Here is a 14,256-nt window from a genome sequence, read left to right as displayed (position 1 = left end):
TAACCCGGTAACAATCGCCAGCATACGGCCCAAATTTAGATAACCCTGCCTTTTTCCACACTTTTTTTTCTTCCATTTCAAATTTTTCAAACGGCCCGGTAATTATAGGAGGCGATTTTAACACCGTAATTGACCCATCACTTGACAGATCCGCAAGTAATAAAAGACACTGGCAATCCACTGACACAATAATACAGTCCATGAGAGATTTTGGCCTTGGTGATGGTTGGAGGCTACAGCATCCAACTGACAAAGAATATACATTTTACTCGTAAGTCCATCATAGCTACTCCCGTATAGACTTTTTCCTAACTAGCAATTCAATTATACCAAATATCTCAGAGCACAAAATCTACTCCATCAGCATCAGTGACCATGCTCCAGTAACATTCATATGGAATCCAGCTAATTTACATAAACACATCAGTAGATGGCGTTTTAACATTTCACTTCTTAAAGACCCAGAGTTTGACAGTTATCTTAAAAGAGAGTGGACATCCTTCCTAGAAATAAACGACTCACCAAAGTTATCAGCTTCATTACTTTGGGAAACAGGCAAAGCAGTATTACGAGGTACAATCATTTCATTCTCCGTCCATAAAAAGAAAATAGAAAAACAAGAAGAAATCAGACTAGAAAATAAAATAAAAGAACTTGAAATATTACATGCAAACAACCAAACAGAAGCAATATATAATGAATTAAGAAAACAAAAATTCCTACTAAACGAAATCATAAATAAAAAAACTCAATTTCTAATTCATAGACTCCGTCAAGAAACCTACCATCATAGCAACAAATCTAGTAAATATTTGGCCAATCAGATCAAAAGAAACAGAGAAAAAGTAACAATTGCAACTATTAAGGACTCAGCAGGGAAGCCTACCAACTCTCCACAAGAAATAAATACAATATTTCGAAACTTCTATGCCAAACTTTATTCATCTGATAATAACATAAGACAAGATGATATTAATTTATTTTTCAATAATATTCAACTCCCAAAACTTAACACCGAACAAATCAGCGCACTGGATAATCCAATCATAGAAAAAGAACTCCATATCGCCCTGAGTCTAATGCCTAACAATAAAGCACCAGGACCTGATGGCTTCCCTGCTGAGTTCTATAAACATTTCTGGTCCATTTTATCTCCATTATTCATCAGAGCAATAACGGAAATAAAAGAAAATTCAAGATTACCAGTGCACATGAATACAGCCACTATTTCACTTATTCCTAAACCTAATAAAGATCCAACCCTTCCGTCAAACTACCGTCCTATATCTCTCATTAACGTAGACATTAAAATAATCAGTAAAGTTCTTGCACATAGAATTGAAAAAATTATCCCGCTCATAATCCACCCGGATCAGACTGGTTTTATTAAAGGTAGGCAGGCATCCAACAACACACGCAGATTATACGATTTAATCCATTATTCATCACTACAACAGGAAAATACCATTATAGTCACTTTAGATGCAGAAAAAGCTTTTGACAGAGTCAATTGGAATTTTTTATTCACCACATTACAAAAATTTGGCTTTGGTGAGTCGTTTATTAATTGGATTAAAATTCTATACACAGCACCTTCTGCCACAGTCACAACCAATGGACTAACATCACAAAGCTTCACACTGCACAGGGGGACTAGGCAAGGATGCCCACTCTCTCCTTCTTTATTCACCATCTTCATTGAACCCTTAGCAGCAGCCATCCGTCAGAACCCACTCATCAGAGGAATCCACACACCCCAAACACAACACAAGATTAGCTTATATGCCGATGACATTTTACTCTTTTTGCAAAATCCTCAATCATCCATGCAAGAAATAACTAAAACCATTGATTTATACTCTACAATATCAGATTATGCAATAAATTGGAATAAATCTTCAATTCTTCCGCTACATCAAACTAAATGGGATGTTGCAGCCCAGGTATCACCTATTCCTTTATGCACAGGCCACATCACTTATTTAGGCGTTAAGGTTTCCTCCAGGCTGTCAGAGCTGACTGGACTCAACTTCACTCCTCTACTTAAAACATTAGAAGACGACCTTCACCGCTGGCACAACTTACCACTCTCCATCCAGGGCAGAATAGCTATAATCAAAATGACAGTACTTCCAAAAATAAATTATTTTTTCTCAATGATCCCAACCCAACCTTCTCTCAATTGGTTCAAATCTTTAGACTCCATCATTACCCGATTCTACTGGAAAAATAAACCACCACGTATAAAATTAAGCACTTTACAAAAACCCAAATCCTTAGGAGGATTAGAAGCACCGCATTTTTACCATTACTCACTAGCAAACCAACTTCAATACATATATAAATGGACTCACCCCACTCAGTCAGACATGGCCACATGGCTAGACATAGAACAATCACTCTGCGAAAAATTGCACATATCAGACATCCCATTTCTTAGTCAGTCCATTAAACGCCACCCATGTTTCAAATCATTGACAATAGCCTCTGCTCTGACAGCCTGGTGGAAATATCATCACATCACAAACTCCAATCAGGCCCCATCTGAACTCACCCCACTCTGGAATAACCCTGATTTCACAAGCAACAAAAAAACACTCAATTTCCATAAATGGGCACAAAAGGGCATCTCACATTTAAAGCACATTTTTCAGTCTAACAACTTTGTTTCATTTTCTTACTTAGTCCAGGAGTACGGTATCGGGAGCAATCAATTCTTGAATTATCTGCAACTCAAATCAGCTGTATTATCCAAAATCAACAACAGAACTATCAACATTCACCTTCCTACCGCATTAGCAGATTTAATTAATATATCCTCCCCGAAAAAATTACTTTCCAAAATATACAAAATTATAGCTAATTCAAATAAAACCATATCTTTACCAACAATCAAATGGAAAGAAGACCTTTCCATTGCTCCTGATACCGACTTCTGGACTCAAATTTGTAAAAATATTTATTCCATGACTAAAAACGCCAACCTTCAGCTCATACAGTATAAGATAGTGATCGACCGATATTGATTTTTTATAACCGATACCGATTATTTGCATGTTTATGTGCCGATTACCGATATGCAGAACCGATATTTATTTACTGTTATACTTCTGTTTTTGACACAATTATTACAACACAAATGAACTGAACAAACAATTTTATTTATAACAATCACTCCCTCCTTGCATACATAAAAAACTTTATATTTATACACAAATAAATAGAGGGGTCTGAGTCCAAAAAATAAAGTGCATTGTTACTAAGTGTCTTTGTTTAAAAATAAAAGCTTTGATGAGGTAAAAAATAAAGCACAAAAATTATTCTAACATATATTCAAAGATAGTTGAGTGATGTATCTTTAAGTGGTTCCACATGTTGGAGGTATTTTTTGTATTGTATTTTGTATTGAAATGTAATTCATTTTAAACAGTTTTAGAAGGTTTATATGTGCCATTTAATAGGTTTAAAGAGTGAGGAATAATTCACTGGGTAATATTAATTCACTGAATAATATTAGCTGGAATATAACATTATCAGGAAAGTAACAAACAAAACAGCATATTTGCATTTTCCAACTAGTATGTTATTAATTATTAATAATGTTTTTGTCGGTCTAGATCATGAAATCCTTTCTGACAAAGTGCTGTTTAGTTTATCTATGCGTTTACACAGAACTATATAACTTACTCAACCGCGATCGCGCGTGGAGATAATAAATAATTAATTTCCACAGAGCGGTATTTATTTAGATTTGTATTAGCGAAATAATGGTTATGCAGTAAATGATAATATAATTTAGGTTGTTTAAACGAGATAATCTTGTCAAAAGTTTCATGCAGTAGCCGTGCTTGAGCATTCCTGGTCATCAACCCAGTGAGTGCGCAGCAATATGAACAAACTTTTTTTTTTCGAGACTATATAAACAGCACTTTGTCAGTTGACATTTCATGATCTAGATTGAATCTAGATCATGAAATGCCAACTGACAAAGTGCTGTTTATCTATGCATTTATTTTACACAGAACTCAACCGCGATCGCGCGTGGAGATAATAAATAATTAATTTCCACAAAGCGGTATATTTAGATGTGTAACGTTATTAGCGAAATAATTGCTATGTAGTAAATAATATAATCTAGGATGTTTAAACAAGATAATCTTGTCAAAAGTTTCATTCAGTGGCCGTGAGCATCCTGATCATCAACCCAGTGAGTGCTCAGCAATATGAACGAACTTTTTTCTCGAGACTAATGGTGAGCAAATACAACTGATAGAGAATTCAATTCAGTGCTTTTATTTTCAACATGCACTCATTCATGTCTGTTTTATTTAATTCATGTAAAGTTACGTCTTTATTGGGGCAGGACATGACGGATTACGCTACGTGACTCCATGAGTTCGTCTCAATTTTTTAGAACCAAGCTGCATAAATAAACTAGGCTATATCAGGCATTCATGTCTCAAATCTCATTTCTGCATGTCTGTTATGTTAAATAAAGTTGAAAAATTAAAGCAAAGCAAGCAGAACATATGTTTTACCTGTGCACAGAGTTGTTGTTGACTGATCTCCTCAGACGCGGGCTGCAATGGCGGAATTCTCAAAACGGCCACAAGATGGCGCCGTTTATCGGCGAATCCGATATTACAAAACCGATACCCGATTATGGGAAAATGCTTAAATATCGGTAAAAATATCGGTAAACCGATACATCGGTCGATCACTAGTATAAGACTCTTCATAGAACACACTACACTGGGGAAAGGCTGGCTAAAATGGGATTCACATCAGGAATTTGCTCACACTGCTCACAAAACTGCCTGGACACATATATCCATGCCACATGGCACTGCCCACCCATTAAACACTTTTGGAAAGACGTCACTGAATCCCTGTCCCGCCTCCTGGGCTGCCACATCCCATTATCCCCCTTACTCTGTCTACTAGGTGATCTATCAACTCTCAATCAGGAAATAACAAATAAAAGGATACTCCTTGTAGCCCTAGCCATCGCCAAGAAAACCATCTTCTTGAACTGGAAATCCCGAAGCACTATTTACATAACACACTGGAAAAATTTGCTCATAGACTACATCTCCCTGGAATATTTTACACCTCATTACAACTGTATATCGGAACCTCAACACTCCAGATCAGACCTCATCCAACTATTACAAATCTAACACACTCATCCTGATTAATTATGTATTCATTTATTATTATACATTTATACAAGGTTTTAGTAATATTGTGAGTATTTTTATTATTATAATTATTATTGACAGTATGGTTATTAATATTTTCAATATCATAGAAACATTTAACAGTGATGGAATGATGGCGATGTGATGATAATTTGCTTGATATAAGGACGATAATGGTATAATGTATATATTAAATGTTTAAAATAAATAAATGAATAAATAAATAGATAAATGAAATGATGATGATAATAGTGATATAAATATATAAAATATAAAAATATAAACAATACAAGTCAACACCTAACACATGACACAGATGATTTTAATGCACCAAATGCTGATCTTAATGCACTTCACCTTCTTTTAATGCACCACCTTAGTTTAGGCATACATACAAATAGTAACTGTACAGTGAATGAGAAGAAAGGGAAAGAAAAAAAAAAAAAAAAAAAAAAAAAAATGGGAGGGGAAAAAAACATGCACACAGAAACTAGGAGAGGTGTGGTATGTGTTGGGTGTGTGTATTGTTATTATTATTGTTATTATTGTTATTATTATCATCATTATTACTGCTATTATTATTATTGATATCACTGTCGCCGTCATCGCAAAGTATTATCATCATCGCCATCTTTAGCATTACTATTATTAGATGAAATAAAATAAAAATAAAAAACTTTATTATTACTATTGTTGTTATTATTATTATTATTATTATTATTATTACTATTGTTGTTGTTATATTATTATTGATATAACTATTGATATTTAGTATTACTATTATTACTGTTATTACTGTTATTATTATTGATATACATGTTGTTATTATTATTGTTATTATTGATTTTATCAATATCAATAGTACATCAGCATTTCTAAGATCAATCACACCTGGCATTTGCATTGGGCGTCCAGTAATAATCTCATGAGGACTCAGTCCTACTGTTCTGTTAGGTGACGCTCTCATACTACACAGTACTGCTGGCAGCGCTTCAACCCATGGTACTCCTTCCTGATGCATTTTGCTTAACCTGATTTTGATTGTTCTGTTTGATCGTTCAACCTGTCCTGATGCTTGTGGCCTGTAGGGACAGTGCAGATTCCACTTAACCTTCAACATTCTGGACACCTCCTTGACAACCTGTCCTGTGAAGTGTGTACCTTGATCTGAGTCAATGCAATCTGGTAATCCCCATCTGGGAATGAAATCAGTGACAAGACATTTAGCGGTATGTGCAGCTGTACCACGCCCTGTTGGATAAGCTTCTATCCATCTTGAGAACTTGTCTATTACTACCAAAACGTCAGTTTTTCCCTTACAACGAGGCAACGATATGTAATCAACTTGCAAATGACGAAATGGTCCTGGTGGAGCTGGGGTATGTGCTGCTGGTGTAATGGCTGCTGGTACATCATTATTTTTCTGACATGTAACACACCTTTTGGCTGTTTCTGTGGCTACATTTCTGAATTTTGGATTCCACCATTGATTTGAGAACCTGTGATTCACCGTTGCTGGACCACTATGACCCAAATTGTGTATTTGTTGAGCCAAATATGGCAGCAGTGATTCGGGAGCAACATACTTCCCCCCTTTGGTCCAGCAGCCAGATGAATCGACGGTGGCTCCTTTGTCTAACCATGTCCATGCTTCATATAGAGGAACATCTTTGTACAAATCAATGATAGATTCAGGAGGCAGAATTGTCTTCTGTGCTGTACTACCTGAACACACTTGTACAGTTACATAGGAACAAGCCTGTTTAGTTGCTACATCTGCAAGAGCATTACCTTTAGCTTCTGTAGTGTTAGTTGTGAGATGTGCTTTCACTTTGATCACCGCTAATTTCTTTGGAAGTTTCATGGCAAACGTAAGATCTTTCACTAATTCAGCATGCTTAATGGGGGATCCAGCAGAAGTTAGAACTGTCTGCTTTGCCAAATGACACCAAAATAATGAATAACCCCAAAAGCATACCTGGAATCTGTGTAGATATTTGCAACTGATCCTGAAGCTAGTGTGCATGCTCTAGTTAAAGCTACCAGTTCTGCAGCCTGAGCTGAAAAATGATCTGGAAGACGACCTGAAGCTACCACCTCAGTGGTGGACGTTACTGCATAACCTGCTCGTCTGTTCCCTTCAATTACTTGAGCTGAACCATCAACAAACAACTCAAATTCTGCATTCTCTATGGGAGTTTCTGCTATTTCACTTGTCGCTGCGTATGTAAGCGTAACATAATCATGAGTCATTTCGCCTTCATCCTCTAACACAACTTCAGTCATTGCAGACATCATACATGTTGAGGGGTTCGTGACTGGTGCACACTGTAAAACAATGTTCGGGGCTGTGAGAGTAGTTAACCAATTTCCCCAACGAGAGGAAGTGACAGAAGTGACTTTTGCTTGATTCATTAGTGCGGACACTGTGTGAGGGCATCTTACGTTTACAGTCTGTCCTAACACCATTCCTGATGAAGCCTGAAGCGCTAGATGAACTGCCTGTACTGCTCTGAGGCATGGTCCCATACCTTGAGCTACTATGTCAAGTTTACCAGAATAGTAATGAATTGGGCGTAAACTGCCCCCATGATCTTGCATTAGACATGCAGTCATGAAGCCTACGTGTTCATGGACATAAAGCACAAATGGTCTATCAGATTGGGCAATTCCTAATGCTGGTGCTTGACATAGTGCTCTTTTCAAATCATTGAATGCTTTGAGGTGAAGTTCTTCTATACAAACAATATCTGAATCTTTACCATGGCCTTTCAACAAGTCATAGAGAGGCTGAGCAATCGAGGCATATTCTTCAATCCACGGTCTACAGTAACCTGCTGTTCCTAAAAATGAGCGGAGTGTTTTAATGGTAGTAGACGGAGGTATGGCTTTGACTGAAGCCGCTCGATCCTGTGTAATGGATCTATTTCCTGCACCAATTGTTTGACCCAGAAATGTGACTTGCTTTTTAGCAATTTGAGCTTTGTGAAAGCTGCATTTGTGTCCTTTTTTATGCAAATAGTCCAACAATGCTGCCAATTCAGTTTGATGTACCTCGTGATCTGCTGAGGCAATCAAAATATCATCGACATATTGGATCATATTGGACTGTTTTACTGGACATTCTGGGTCACACAAATCACGTCTGACAGCCTGATGGTATATGGTCGGGGAGTTTTGAAATCCCTGAGCCAATCGGGTCCACTGATATTGTTCATGGTCAACTGTGAAAGCTAACCATGGCTGGCTGTCAGAGTGCAATGGTACAGAAAAGATTCCATTAGACATATCAATTACTGAAAAAATCGTACAATCTAATGGTAAGCCATTACAAATTGTAGATGGATCTGCCACTAGCGGGGTGATTTTATCAATATGTTTATTGGCTACTCTGTAGTCTATTGTAAGTCTCCATGTTGCATTGGACTTTTTGATGGGCCATATGGGTGAATTACATGGGCTATTGGTTTTAACTAGCACTCCTTGCGTCAGCAACTTTTCTACAATAGGTTTAATTCCCTGTATGGCTTCCTTACTGATCGGATACTGTTTGGTAACCGGGGGTGGAGTTCCTGTCAATTTGACTGGTTCTACACCTGTCAATAAACCACAATCATCCTTGTCATTAGCCCAAATTGGATGATTCAGTAAGAAAGCATACTCTGGAGGGATTGCATTATTGGTAGAAACATGTGCTGAGGAAATTTTAATGCTAGCAGATTCTGAGGACATGTCTAAAGTTAGATGTACTTGTTTCAGTAGATCCATGCCTAAAATTGCACCTGTATTAAATGGAGCACATAGCAATTTTGTAGTCAGAGTTTTCGGGCCAAATTGTACCTCTATGGGCGGGGTTTCATACAAAACAGAATCTTCACCTATTATGCCAGTTAAAGAAAGTTTGGTTTTCTTGTACGGGATGTCTAAACCTTTAGCCAATTTTGTAGGAATTATTGTAATTTCTGCACCTGTATCAAGCAAAAAATCTATCTCTCTCTCTTGTATGCTACCTTTCACAAAAATTATTTTGTCATTATGATGAATTACAGGGGAAAGGTAGCTACTCACAGCCCCAACAATTACTTTTTTTTTTCCTGTTCTTTTTGTGCTCTTAGAAGAGCCTGAGCGAGCTGTCCTAAAGTTTCAGTGGACATTGGCGGAACTATGTCAGGGTTGTAGGCAGGCTGAGAAGGAGCAGAATTATGCATTCTATTTCTTTTATTATCTTGCAACTTCTTCCTACACTGTTTCTCCCAATGTCCTAATTTTCCACAGTAGTGGCATTTGTCTTCTTTTTTAGACCACCTATTGTCTTGTTTCGTTGGGTTAAACGTAGCTGCTGCTACTCTCACTTGGGTTTTAACATTAGCATCTCTTTCCCATGCAGCTAACCTGTCTAGGTTACTTCTGAGAGTTTCGTTACCCCACGTAATATCGAGGAATGGCAAGGCTGATCTGTACTCAGCCATAAGACCATCTGCCCAAATACGGATCAGAGCTCCTTTATCATCTAGTACACTTTCCGGGTCATCAACGATTCCACTATAAGTTACAGCTACCTGACAGAACCTCTCAGTATATTCACTAACAGTTTCTTCTTTTTTTTGTACACAACTGGTAATTTTCGACCAATCTATTTTGGGTCCTAAGAGATTCTTTAGGATTTTCAAAACACCTTCTCTCAAATCGCCTTTACTGGCATGTTGCAGTTCGGAAGTAACAGCAGACTCAAAATTGTTGAATTCAGATTCAGTTAGAATTTGTGACATCAGCTGTGTGACTTCTGGCAACGACATGTCGTAAAGACGCATTTTACTGATCAATGCTCTTCTAAATTCAGAAAAATGTGTGCGTGCTGAGGGTAAGCTCTGGGATAGTCTCTCTACATCTTTAGGTCCTAGTGCTTTGGCAACAGTTTGTATTTGGACAACAGAAGAGTTGGGAGGAACACTTTCAGTTCCCTCAATTCCCTGAGACCTTCTCCTAGCGCCACATACCTTTACTGAGTCTACAGGCTCATCAGTTACTGATTGAATGGCTACATCTGTTTCAAAGAAAGCTTGTAAATCAGGGTAAATGTTATCCAGCTGACTAACTTCTTCTACATCAGTTTTTCCTATAGCTTTGTTGCGGTTCAATTTCTTAGTCAACGAAGATATTCTAGCACGGAGCTCATTGATCTGTTTCTCTAGCTCTGAGTTTCGCTTAGACTGTTCTGTAGCTTTTGCTAAAACAAATTCTCTGTGACAACAAATAATGCCCTTCACATTGTTTTTGCGGATGCTTGCTCCAAGCACCTTTTTACACTCATCTACTGACCAAGTTTTGTCTGGGTGAATTTCATATTTCTGAGTTAGTTCCTGTCTAACTTTTTCAGTGACTATTAGGTCCATTTGTTCTCTTAACATTTTTTTGAATTCACTTTCTGACCACAATGGAGTCGCAAAACCACCTTTTTCCATTGTGGGGATCAGTCTGGCATTTTTTCTAAACATTTCTGTGAGTTTTCTTTGTTACCACACAATCAAAAAAAAAAAAAAAAAAAACTAAAACTTCTCTCTAGTGTCTACACAGAGGGTACACTTGTTAACACATCAGCTATTGTTAACTCTCCAAATGACCAACACTTCACACTTAACTTCCCTGCCTACAAGAACAGAGGATAAACCAAAATATTAGCGATGATGCTAACCGTCCCTGATAAAGCAGAGGATAAACCTTCACTAACTTTTACAGAGGATAAACCTTCTCTAGCAATGTAGAGGATAATGCAATTTCATCTCTAATTTTTTTTTTTTTTAGAGGATAAACCAAAATATTAGCACTAATGCTAAATCTTCCCTTTAAAGCAGAGGATAAACCTTCACTAACTTTATAGAGGATAAACCTTCTCTAGCAATGTAGAGGATAATGAAATTTCATCTCTAAAAAAAACTTTTTTAGAGGATAAACTTAGTTAACCAAACCCTGCAGCTGTCTGTTAACTCTTCTCTGACAGCGCAGAGGATAAACAAATTTGTACTGGTCTTTAAAGGTTCTTTTGAATAGAGTAGCACTCACCAACCCTTGGTTGTAAAGGAAGATTCAGTCTGGAAATCTTTGTTCAGCTGGAAGTTTCGCTCTGGATTCCAAAAGATGCAGTCTGGAAAGCAGATCTTTGTTTGAGCTTGAAGTTTTCAATCTGGAGGAAGCTGGAAAGATTCAGTCTGGCAGTCTTTGTTTAGCTAGAAGTTTCGCTCTGGATTCCAAAAGATGCAGTCTGGAAAGCAGATCTTTTGTTGAGCTTGCTGTTTCAATCTGGATTCAGGTGAAGAAGCTGGAACTCTATCCGGGTCACGGCACCAAATTGTTGTAAACTCAGAATCGAAGACCAGGAGACTTTTGTGATCATGTTCAAGAAAGTTATTCTTTATTGAGGACTTCGCGTTGACGTGGCTGCAGTTCTTCCAAAGTCTGACTAAGTGGACGTTCTCATACAGTTTATATACATTTAGGGGCAGGAACCAAAACTTTGTGATGAGACAGGTTTAGGAACCTGTTCTAGACTGAGAGTGCTGCCCATCCTAATCCACTCAGCATATCTATTCAAATGCTGAGACCCGAGTACAGGACTGGCAGGACTCTCTTGCTAAAACACAAGCTCCAAGAGCCATTAAAAGTTTCAGTAAAACAGGACTGACCGGAGTCTTATGCTAGAAAACTCTGATAATAATAATTTATACCTAACCTTAACATGCTAAATTCAATGTAAACCTAAATTAAACATTTTAATAAATTTGTAATACAACAGAACCAAGCAAGTTGACTCATGAAACCATTTGTTTATTATATCGCATATCGCAATCACAATATTGACCTCAATTATCGCAATATGACTTTTTCCCCAAATCGTGCAGCCCTAGTTGTGAGAATACCGCCTTTTCTAGTATCTTTGACAGAAAAGGTAGATTCGAGATTGGCCTGTAATTGACTAATTCTGTACGATCGTTTTGCAATAAGTTGCGTTTTTTTAACAAGCAGTTTAATCATATCCAGCTTAGCATAGCAAGTTTTTGGTATGTATCCTAATGACAAAGATGAATTAATGATATTAAGAAGAGGATCTATGACCTATAAGTGAAGAAGTTCATAAAGTCATTACTGCTGTGCTGCTTGGAAACTTCTTGGCTTGAAGCTTTATTTTTCGTTAGTTTAGCCACTGTTTCAAATAAATACCTATGGTTTTGTTTATTTTCTTCGAATAGGGTTGAAAAATAGCAGCTTTTAAGGCCTCTCTGTATACAATCGAGCTCTCTTTCCATGAAATGCGAAATACCTCTAGTTTTGTTTCCTTCCAGTTGCGCTCCATTTTTCTGGCTGCTCTCTTAAAGGGTCATGAAACCCTAAACCAAATTTTCTGAGATTTTAACAGAGGTATGTGTGTTGAACACCATTGAAGACAATGTTAGCATCTGTTAGATTTAATATTAGGGGGAAAATGGTTAAATTTGATTTTTTTTCCGCTATTTTCATCTTCCGGGTTTAAAATCTTCATTGTGCCCAGAGCACTATAGTACTTTGATGACTCATCGGTGTCTCATAATTATTCATGTAACTGAGTTTTCTTATCCAATGAGAAGACACTTGCTCTTAGTTATTCATGACACCACGTGGATGTAATGATTCACTAGACTCAGTAGGATCCATTTGCAGCTTTTAATAAGAAAGGTCGTACAGGCGGGGTCAAACAGGGCAGATAGAGCAAGGTAGATGAAACAGCAGGGGTAATCCAAATAACAGGCAGAATTCAGGGCAGGCAGCAATAATCAAAAGTCCAAGAACAGTCCAAGTCAGGCCAGGCAGATAACAATCAAACAAATGAGGAAACAGTCCAAGATCAGAAACCAGATAAACGCTCAGAAAAGATCACCAAGGCAAATCAAGACTTCGCAGAGAAGTGGTGAGTGGAAGTGGCTTATATGTGTGTGTGTAAATGCAGTGCAGGTGTGAAGTAATCAGTGCAGTGCAGGTGTATGAATTAATCAGTCCAGGTAGATGCAGGATGGGAAATGTAGTCTGTGAGTGAATATGATAGTCCGGTGTGGAGTGCCCTCTGGTGGCTCTCAAGGGCACTCCAGCTGGCGACCGTTACAGTGGAACTTTCCAATGACAGACATGTCAAACTGTGATATCGCGTAGTAGATCCTACGCGATATCACAGTTTGACATGTCTGTCATTGGAAAGTTCCACGTGGTGTCATGAATAACTATGCAAAGATGGGCGATACTGCAAATTTCGGTATCGATCCGATACCAAGTAAATACACGGCCAGTATCGCCGATATCGATACCGTTTATAAAACTACCCTAATTATAGTACTAGCCTACTACTAGCCTACTAGTACTAGCCTACTGTTCAAAAGTTTGGGGTCTGTAAGATTTTAAATTCTCTTCTGCATTTGTTTGATCAAAAATACAGTAAAAACTGTAATATTATAATTTAACATAGGCTATCTGTTTTCTATGCCATAGTAAACTGTAATTTATTCATGTGATCAAAGCTGAATTTTCGGCATCATTACTCCAGTCATGATGATAATTCATTTTAAAGGTGAACTAAGTTACTTTTTTACCTTAACCCTCTGAGGTCTAAGGTGTTTTTGGGGCCCTTGGGATGTTTTGACATGCCCTGACATTAGTGCTTTTTTCAGTTATTTATAAACATGTTAATGGCAAAGGTGTAAATTCACTCTATATAGCACAAACAGGGCTAGCATAATATGTGAGCAACAAGTATGTAGATGTTTGTATTTTTAAGAGAATAATGTTTATGCGTGGTTATTGAAAAAAATTAAAATGAAAGTTGCTGAAACAAGATCACAAAACTCATACTAAATATGCGTCAATAAGACTTTTGACAAATGGATGTTATCGCTTCGGGTTCTGGCTTCAAAATTATGTGAAAATAGTCTTGCTTTATCGTTCACAGAAAACAGTACATTGATTTAAATTGTGTAAGACAGGTTTTGCTTGCAAAGCCAATATGCGAGGTGGGCGTGAAGGAGGAGTGGTTTAC

Source organism: Leuciscus leuciscus (assembly GCF_965113295.1).
Source record: "Leuciscus leuciscus genome assembly, chromosome: 10".
NCBI lineage: Eukaryota > Metazoa > Chordata > Actinopteri > Cypriniformes > Leuciscidae > Leuciscus > Leuciscus leuciscus.
The sequence above is the reverse complement of the archived record's forward strand: the minus strand, read 5'-3'. Positions refer to the sequence as shown.